Genomic DNA, 10,009 nt, shown 5'->3' with positions numbered 1-10,009 from the left:
AAGGGACGTACAATGCAGAAGAGAAAGTAATAAAGCTTCAAAGCGAGCTCGTTGGCAACGCTTCTAAGGTAATTTAAGCTGATTGTTGGATACAATAATTACCATTATTCATGTCGAAGTTCATACTAGTCCATAGAATTGGCTCGAAAAATGCATGCTGTTTATTGGCCTGCTACAAGTAATATTTTTTAGGCCATCTCCAACCGAAGGATCCAGAGGGTTAGAGGGTAGAAAATAATCCGAAAACCGTCTCCAACCAAGGACTAGACCAGAGGGCTCGTGGGCCCCACAAAATCTGAAAAGGCCAAAGGGTTGGCCCATTCCAGCCAGCCTCGAGCTGGTCAAAATTTTTGCTTAAAACTATCGGATATAACCGACAGGAATAAGAGCAATAGTGTTGATTATAACCGACACGAATAGTAGGCCAAAAATTTGAATCCAACGGCCAGTTACCATTGAATTCTTTTTTTTTTTTCTTTTTTCTTTTTTTGGGCCAAATTTTTTTTAATGAATTTAAAAAATTCCCCTTTTTTTTCCTATAAATATCTAAGTCATTCCTACACTATTTCTCACTTAATTTTCACCCTTTTTAAATTTATGTTGTTGTAGTTTTTAAATTTAAATAATAAATTATGTTTGGCCTTAAGACCATTTGGCCCTCGGTTGGAGATGGGGGCAACTATAGCCATGTACTATTCATTAAAATATTAAGGTCATCTCCAACCGAAGGGTCCAGAGGGTCGAAAATAGCCCGAAAACCGTCTCCAATCGAGGGATAGGTCAAAAGGATGTGGAATCTGAGAGAGCCCCACAGAATCGGAGAGGGCTAGAGGGCTAGAGGGCTAGTTGCTTGCCAGCCAGCCCGAGGCTGGCCAGAAAATATAGCATTCATGTCGATTATAACCGACAGGAATATATTTATATTAAAAATTAAATGTATTCCTTTCGGTTATAACCGACAGGATTGCTTAAAAAAAATTTTGAATACAACGGCTAGTCAGCTAGCCGTTGTATTCAAATTTTTTTTTCTTTTTTTTTTTTTTTTTTTTTTTTTTTGGTTTTTTGGGCCAATTTTTTTTTTTTAATTCTTAAAATTTTTTTTTTTTCCTATAAATACCTAAACCATTCATTAAATTTAAGTTCTAATTTTTTTGGTTTTTTTGGGCCAATTATCGTTGTAGTTTTTTAATTTAAGTTGTTGTAGTTTTTAAATTTAAATAATAAATTATGTTTGGCCCTCGGTTAGAGACGGAGGCAAATATGGTCATGTACTGTTTATTAAAATATTAATATCTTGGATAATCTTGGAAGGTCAGAGGGATAAAAGGAGTCGAGCCCTCTGGCCAGCCATCGGTTGGAGATGGCCTAATATATTGGAGGGCCAGAGGGCTAAAACGAGCCCTCTGGCCAGCCCTCAGTTGGAGATGGCCTTAGAAGAAATAAGTTGATATAAGTACGGTTGGCAGAAAGATTGTGCTTGCAGGATATGGCTGCTTTAGGGTTTATAGGTATAACATATAAGCTATATTCGCTCAGTTGAGAGCTTCTTGGAGAAGTATGGTGATTTTGCTGCTAGAATCATGGCTGATGAGGATGCCACAAGTGATCTTGAGATAATACAACGAGAGATGAACTTTTTACAACTTCTTTGTCCTTCTAACCTTTCAAAATGTGTTCGATAATGAGGATACCATATTTTGATATTTTATGGGTTTGTGATTTATCCTTGTACTGTAACACGAATAACCCCTTACACAAACTTTGGATATATTTATTTTATGTCAATGTGACAGATATTATTGGAGGCTGTGAGTTTTTGACAAGTTACTAACTTGAGGATTACAATCAAAGCTCAGTCTGCCTGTCTCTCCCACTTGCATATCAACTTGAACTAGTGCCGCAGGACTCCTGCAGCAGCTGACACGAAACCCCTCTGGTAAGACTCCAATTTTTGAAGAGACGGTCTCTTCCGTAGAGTGGTAACTGAAAACACAACTCGATGTTTCTCTGAAACTCTATGTAGTTAATCTGCGGTAGTTAATAAATCCTTATTACCAACCAAGTAATGAAAGCATGCTTGGGATTGGCTCTACTATGCCAAACAAGATGCCACCATTCCTCAGGGCTGGCACAAGTCTGGAGTTTTGGGCTTCAAATTGGGCCAAAACACATGCTTACCCTCTTCTTCACGTGAGGCCTGGTGCCAACACGAACCGTTCTGCTAACTGGTGGAGAATGTAACCCAAAATCGAACTGCTTGTTAACAGTTTGTTAACGGGTGGTTTGAGAACTCTTCTAAATCCATGATTTTGACTACACGCTTACGAAAAAGAAAACAAATAACACTACATAGTACCAACCACGCATATCAATTATCATCCAAAGTTACTGAAAACTGTTCTTACTCTTAAAAGTTTAACTACTGAGTGACCTGCAATTTGACATGAACCAAAAAATTATCTTAACAGATTCAATTGGATCAATCCGAACGGATCCACCCAAGCTCGAAGCCGTAATTTTTCATGTGAATTTATGTTGTGTACAATCTTGTCAAGTTTATATATATAACAAAATAGCTCATTCGAAACATACAATCATGTCAAATTATGATTTACAGCAATCAGATAGCAAATGCTCCTAAAAAGTCCATAATATCCAAGTGGAGGCTTATAATAATGTTCCAAAGATAACATTTGAGGCAAGGTCAAGTAATGCGGACAGAAAGGGTCAAAATCTCCATCTAATAAGGCAGATTTGGTGGCTACTAACTCTCAAGTTCTCTCAACATCAACCATGCCAATTAGTCTAGTAGTTGTTTCCAAATCTTGCCTTTTAAATATGAACCTCTTTTGCTCCTCCTAGTTGCAAATTATTATATATCAGAACGGTGATTAGACAATTATTAACCACCATTCTGCTTCCTTATTCCATTCACGAGAGATTTTTTAGTGTGCCAGAAACATGGCTTGTTACACTAAATGTCATAATATAATTGTTAGAAACTTGAAGAAAAAAAAATTCCAACCAATTGTATTTTATGACATTTGATGTGCGGAGCCGTGTTCCCTGCACACCGTAAAATTTCTTCCATTCACAACTACTCTTTTGATGTTGATTAGCCGGTACAATTTAAATAAAGGAAAACTAATGAAAAATGTTTGAAAACTTTGAGTTTTAATGATAATGACAAAATAAAGGGTAAAATGAATAGTAACAAGTTTGACTTTTTAGTGTAAAAATATGGTTTTCGTTAAAGTGAACAATACCGTGGATTTTTCATTAAAACTCCCTTTAAACAAAACGAAAAATAAACCCCAAATCTTTGATGATAAACAGCTCATTTTTCTTCATTAGTTGGATTCGCATACGTATATTTGTACTATATATACAGCCTTTGACTTCCAACATCTATAATTTCCTCTTGCGCATTCTTGGGATTTATTTTTTGTCCTTTTATTTTTAAAATTAATATATTAGAATATTTTAATTTATGAAGAGAGATATTCAACCGAGCAGCAGAGCACCTCTATGTTCAATTGACCAACCTACATAAGAGGGAATCGTTTAGTCTATTGAAAACTAGGAAGATTGACATTTGATTGCGCACCAAGTTATATAGCTTAAATCAAAACACTAATCTTGTTGGAAATATTGGCTAGAGAGTGAAAATTAGAGTAAGCTAATTAGACGCGTAGTTCTTGACTGCGATTATGCTTTAATTCGAAAAGTTTTAAGTCAGACCATTTGATATGTATCTTGTTCAACCTCTCAATAAGATGTTATGAAGTTATTTACTTTTGATCTAATTAATTATTAATTTATTGGTATTTATCTCGTTAGTTCAGATGGTCTGACAAGCATATCGATGCAACTATGTAATTGAAGTATATTGATAATATCAACAAGTCAGTGGAATGGACAACCTGACCTAAAGTTCTCTCAATGGCATGTTCTTATGCTTTCGGAGTGGAAATGATATGTTTCTTAATTTCACGACAATTCATCTTCTATCTTCAGCTTAGAGAAGATTTCGAGTTAACATATATTTCTTATTTTAACATACGTTAAATCTAATGAGTCATCTAATCCAATCCAATTCTAATCATCATCAAATGAGGCCTCTGTTGATGCGCAATCTAATAAGTCATCCATTCCAATTCAATTCTAAGAGTCAAAATTACCATCGCCATCAATTATATTGCTACTTCCAAAGTCCATGGCCTCAGTTGGTAACTCAGCTACATACATACTCTGAACCAGTTGGTTGCAAGCCCTTTGCTTGTAACCCGGTCGAAGAAATGCATGGATTCAATCACCTCCAAACATGGACAGAGCCAATCAAAGCTCATTGGGAGCAGATGCCCCCATTCAAGTAATTCGTTTGTTAAATTACAGATTTCAGTTATATAAAATACATGCATTATCTTTGTAGTAAATATATGCATCTAATGTTCAACATACCTTCATACTACTTCACTCCATAATATGGGCAAAGGTGCTCTTGTTTTGTCATTCAAACCAAAAACCCTTCTCTCGCCTATCATGTAGGTATTTTTAGTTATTTTTCAGGATGTCCCTACTAAAAGAAATTTCTAACTTTGTCCCTGCCTCCAAAGTCCATGAGTCCGTCTGAAAATGATTAGTAAAACAACTTGGTACAAGTTATATGGCGAGACTGTGAATCAGTTTATTAATGGTGAATTTCAATGAATTTTATAAAAGAGAATATTGACTTTTTCCAAACTTTCACTTTCAGCCAACCGGCCACGTTGAGCAAGTGAAAATATCACCCGTCTCGCTCCATGCAGAGGACTTGAGAGGAGCAGGCATGTTAGTAAAGGAGGCAGTTCTTACAAAACATCTTCAAACTCAAACCGTGTCCATCTTTCAATATTTTAGAGAGGCATGCATCTAAAATTATATCTTTAATCATATTTATCTTATCCTCTGCCATATTTAAATCTTATCTGAAAAGTACAAGAGTTTTACACATGCATGAGTTTGTACAGATGCTTGTCCTTCTTCCATGTCAAACAAACAAATAGTTTTTAATGACTAAATTATTGCATCAAGTCTTATACAAACGGCATCATTATGCTATTAAACAAAATCTTATGAATCTCATATTTTAAAAGAATAATTGTTCATTTCAACCCCTAAAATTATTGATCACGGATGCCACACACATGATTGATAGAATTTCTGATCTCAATAAATAATTCACTTTCTTACACAGCCTTACGGGAAGGCTTTGTTATCTATCCTACAAAATGACAGTTAGATGTTTTATATACATCTTACACACACACACACACACAATAAACTAAAACTGGCGTGCTTGCTGCCCATGCTGCAACACATCAGAGCACATGAGGTCTGCTGTCAAGGAATATTGCAGCTACGTGCAGTATTCCTTGTGTCCAGGTTACTGTCCTCCCTGCTGTTCATGAGTCAGCAATCACATGTCCACTATAGTTGTAATGATGGCAGGCACTTTAGAGTTTAAACATGAGCTGGAATCTTGTAACTCGGACTTGGTCTAACAGCCCCCCGCAAGCTGACAGGCCGAGAAACAACTGGAAGCTTGGACACCAAAAACTTGAAACGCGAGGAGGACAAGCCCTTTGTAAACAGATCAGCGAGTTGATCTTGAGAACAAATAAAATGTATCAGAAGCTGCTTTCGAACCACCTTCTCACGGACATAGTGATAATCAACCTCTAAGTGTTTTGTCCGCGAATGAAATACTGGATTAGAAGCTAAGGCTATGGAAGAGACATTATCGCACCATATGTGGGGAAGAAGAAGATGCAGATGAAGGTCTTTGAATAATGACCTGAACCAAGATAGCTCAGCAGCCGTGTAGGCTAGTTGCCTATATTCAGCTTCTGTACTTGATCGAGAGACAGTCTTCTGTTTCTTTGAGCTCCAAGACACCAGATTGGACCCCAAATAAATACAAAAACCTCCTGTAGAGTGACGGGTATCAGGATTGCCCGCATAGTCGGCATCAGAAAAAGCATGCAGTTGCATATCTCCAGGTTTATAGACAAGACCATGATCATACGTGGCCTTTAAATATCGCAGGATACGTTTCACTGCCATCCAATGAGTGTCCTTGGGGGAGTGCATAAATTGGCACACCTGGTTAACAGCATATGAGAGATCCGGTCTCGTGATGGTTAAATATTGCAATGCACCAACGACACTACGATATTGCTCAGGATGTTTGTAGGGTTCACCAACATAAGCACTCAATTTTTGGCCTGTAGAAACTGGAGTGGAAATTGGCTTGGCATCTTTAAACTTCGTTCGCTCAAGCAAGTCCAGATCATACTTGGATTGAGTCAAATGCAGGTTGTGACCAACGTAAGTGGCTTGAACTCCCAAGAAATAACTAAGGGGACCCAAGTCTTTCATGGAAAACAAAGTGCTAAGCTTCGTGATCAACCATGCCATTTGAGTAGTGTTGTTTCCTGTGAGCAATATGTCATCCACATAAATAAGCAAAATCAAATAAACTCCTCTTTGATTAAAAACAAACAAGGAGTAGTCACACATGGATTCTTGGAACCCTAACTGAAGGAGAAACTCAGAAAATCGTTGAAACCAGGCCCTAGGCGCCTGTTTTAAACCATATAAACTACGTTGTAGTTTACAAACATAGTTAGGATACTGGTTATCAACAAAACCTGGTGGTTGCTTCATGTACACATCCTCATTCAAATACCCATGCAAAAATGCATTCTGAACGTCCAACTGTCGAACATGCCACCTCCGTGAAACTGCCAGACTCAACACAAGTCTAATGGTACTATGCTTGACAACTGGACTAAAGGTCTCCGTATAGTCGATCCCGGATTGTTGATGAAAGCCATTAGCCACAAGCCTAGCCTTATGGCGCTCAATCAAGCCATCTGCACGCCGTTTAATCTTGAAAACCCACTTGTTTGGCAATAAGTTCATGGCACGATGGTAAGGCACAAGAGTCCACATACCACAGCGCTGCAAGGCACTGAATTCTTGAGCCATTGCATTCCTCCATTCTTTATGCTTTATGGCCTGACTAAAACATGTTGGTTCTGCCACCAGAGTGTCAGTATTAACATACAAAGCATATTTCGGGTTTGGCTTTTGTATCCCAGCTTTAGACCGGGTGGTCATAGGATGGATGAGAGGGGGGTCAGGAATCAGCACGGGATCACAGGGTTGTGACGGAGTTGGGTTCACAGGGACAGCAGCAACTATTTCTTGCTCATCTTAGTTTGGGAGAGGTTCACGAGAACTGGAAATGGGGGCAAGATTGGGAGTAGGAGCAGGTGGTTCATTTAGTGGTGGAGTATCTGGGAACCTAGTTGTAGTGGCGGGTTGGACATTGGGTGGGGCTAGACTGTGGTTAGTTGTTGTACCAGGGAGAGGATCTGAAAAATGAAAAAGAAGCTCAGAGGGTGGAGAGATACCTTTTGTGCAGACATTTTCCTTGAGAGATGTAAGTTCCTGGAAGGGAAAGGAATCCTCATCGAATAATACATGGCGAGACAAATACACTCGTCTCGTGGATAAATCCAAACACTTGTATCCTTGGTGATTCAACGAATATCCTAAGAAAACACAAGACTTAGACTTGGGTTGAAGTTTGTGTTTGGCATAGGGTGTCAACCAAGGAAAACATTTACACCCAAAGACTTTAAAGGATACATAAATCGGTGTTCGATGAAAAAGCTTTTCATATGGAGATTTGTTTGACAAAACCTTAGTTGGTAACCTATTAATTAGATATGTGGCTGTCAAACAGGCATCAAACCAATATTTGTCAGGGATGTGGGCATGGGAAAGCATGACAACACTAGTTTCGACTATGTGGCGATGTTTTCGTTCCGCCATTCCATTTTGCTCAGGATGTTTAGGGCATGAAAACCGTTGGGAAATACCTTGAGTCGCAAGAAACTGTTTAAAGGCTTGACTCTTATACTCACCACCTTCATCACATTGAAGGGTTTTAATGAATGTGTTAAACATTTTTTCAACATGCGCCTTAAATGTGACAAAAATGCCAAATACTTCAGATTTGTGTTTCATGGGAAAAATCCAAGAATAGCGAGAAAAATCATCGACAAACAAAACATAATAACGAAAACCTTCAATTGATATAACTGGTGAACACCACACATCGGAATGCAAAAGTTCCAAAGGAGAGTGAGACACAGACTCGGACTTGCTAAAGGGAAGTTTGGTACTCTTGCCCAAAAGACAAGAATCACAAAACAGTACATCGGCAGTACCATGACTTGGTACTTGATTATTTGAAATTAAAAACTTAATTATTGAAGACGCAGGATGACCAAGACGAGAATGCCATTTTTTTGGCTGAGACTCTAACACCTAAGAACGTTGAAATAGGATACTGGGGTAATCCATTGCCACCTGGAAATGGGTATAACCCATTCTCACATCTCCCTCGGAAAAGCGTCTTCTGGGTCTTGAGGTCCTTGACAAGGAAAAAATGAGGAAATATTAGTAGGTAGCAATGGTTATCAAGAGTGAATTTATGGGCAGAAATAAGGCTAGTGGAGGCGGATGGACAATGAAGGATATTGTTTAGTTCAAATGAGCAAGCCTTAGTACTGATTTTATTCGAACCATAATGTTTAATGGAAATGCCAGTATCATTACCTACACCACCGATATTCTCATTACCATTGTACTCCTTCGGATTTACCAGATTTTGAATATCAGGAGTGACATGGGCATTAGCTCCTGTATCCAGTAACCAAGTGCCATTTTGTTGTCGATTCAAAGTAACTGGTGAAGAGGCCATAGCAGTAAGACGTTTGGTTGGAATACGTCCTTCATAAGCACCATTCATGCGCTGATAACAATCTAGAGCAGGATGGCCAGGCTTACCACAAATTTGACAAGTGATTCGCTCTCCACTTGTATTGAAGCGTTCCCCATTAACGGCAGGATTACGCTGATTAGTGTTGCGAGGAAAGAAACCTCGCTGGTTGATAGGAGAAGCACCACCTCGATTGGACGGAAAACCACCACGTCCATTTCCACGAGAACGTCCACCACGTCCTCTTGCAGCTACAAAAGCATTGACTGGAGTAGCTTCCACCATAGGTACAGTTTGTTCCATCATGCGCCTCTCCGTGGTCAAAAGGAGGGCTTCAAGGGTTGGATACGTGATCGGAGTATCACGTGCCTTAGCTGCATTGACAGTCATCTCGAATGCAGGTCCAAGGTTATTAAGAATAATTTGAACCAGTTCATTATCACTTACTGGTTGTCCGGCGAGGGCAAGATTATCGGAAATAGCATTGACACGATCCAAGTAATCAGCTACTGAGAGATCGCCTTTTTTGGTCAGGAGCAATTCATTGCGCAGAAAGAGAATGCGATTCTGAGAAGTGGATGCATAACGCTGCTCAAGAGCCTCCCATGACGCACGAGATGTGCGTTTGCTGGCAACAGTTGCTAGAACGGAAGCAGTCAGCGAGCCATTGATCCAACTCAGAACCATTTGATCGCGTTGCACCCATGTAACATACTCCGGATTGACAGCAGTATTTCCAGCCAAGTGTTTCGGAGGACAGTCCAGAGAGCCGTCGACGTAACCCATCAGGTCACGACTCTTCAGTATTGGCAAAATCTGCGCCAACCATAGAGGATAGTTGGCACGATCAAGCTTAATATTCACTATGGTAGTCATGGAAGAGGAGAAGGGATTGACGGATGAAGTTGCAGGAGGGGGAAAAATAGGATTGACATTATTAGTTTCAGCCATGGAAACAGTGATGCGGAAGAAAAAAAAAAACAAGGATCTTTTGTCGTTAGACAGAAAGGCTCAGTATACCATGATAGAATTTCTGATCTCAATAAATAATTCACTTTCTTACACAGCCTTACGGGAAGGCTTTGTTATCTATCCTACAAAATGACAGTTAGATGTTTTATATACATCTTACACACACACACACACAATAAACTAAAACTGGCGTGCTTGCTG

This window comes from Pyrus communis, chromosome 10 (assembly GCF_041283825.1).
Source record: "Pyrus communis isolate YQ-2024b chromosome 10, ASM4128382v1, whole genome shotgun sequence".
Taxonomy (NCBI): domain Eukaryota; kingdom Viridiplantae; phylum Streptophyta; class Magnoliopsida; order Rosales; family Rosaceae; genus Pyrus; species Pyrus communis.
The sequence above is the reverse complement of the archived record's forward strand: the minus strand, read 5'-3'. Positions refer to the sequence as shown.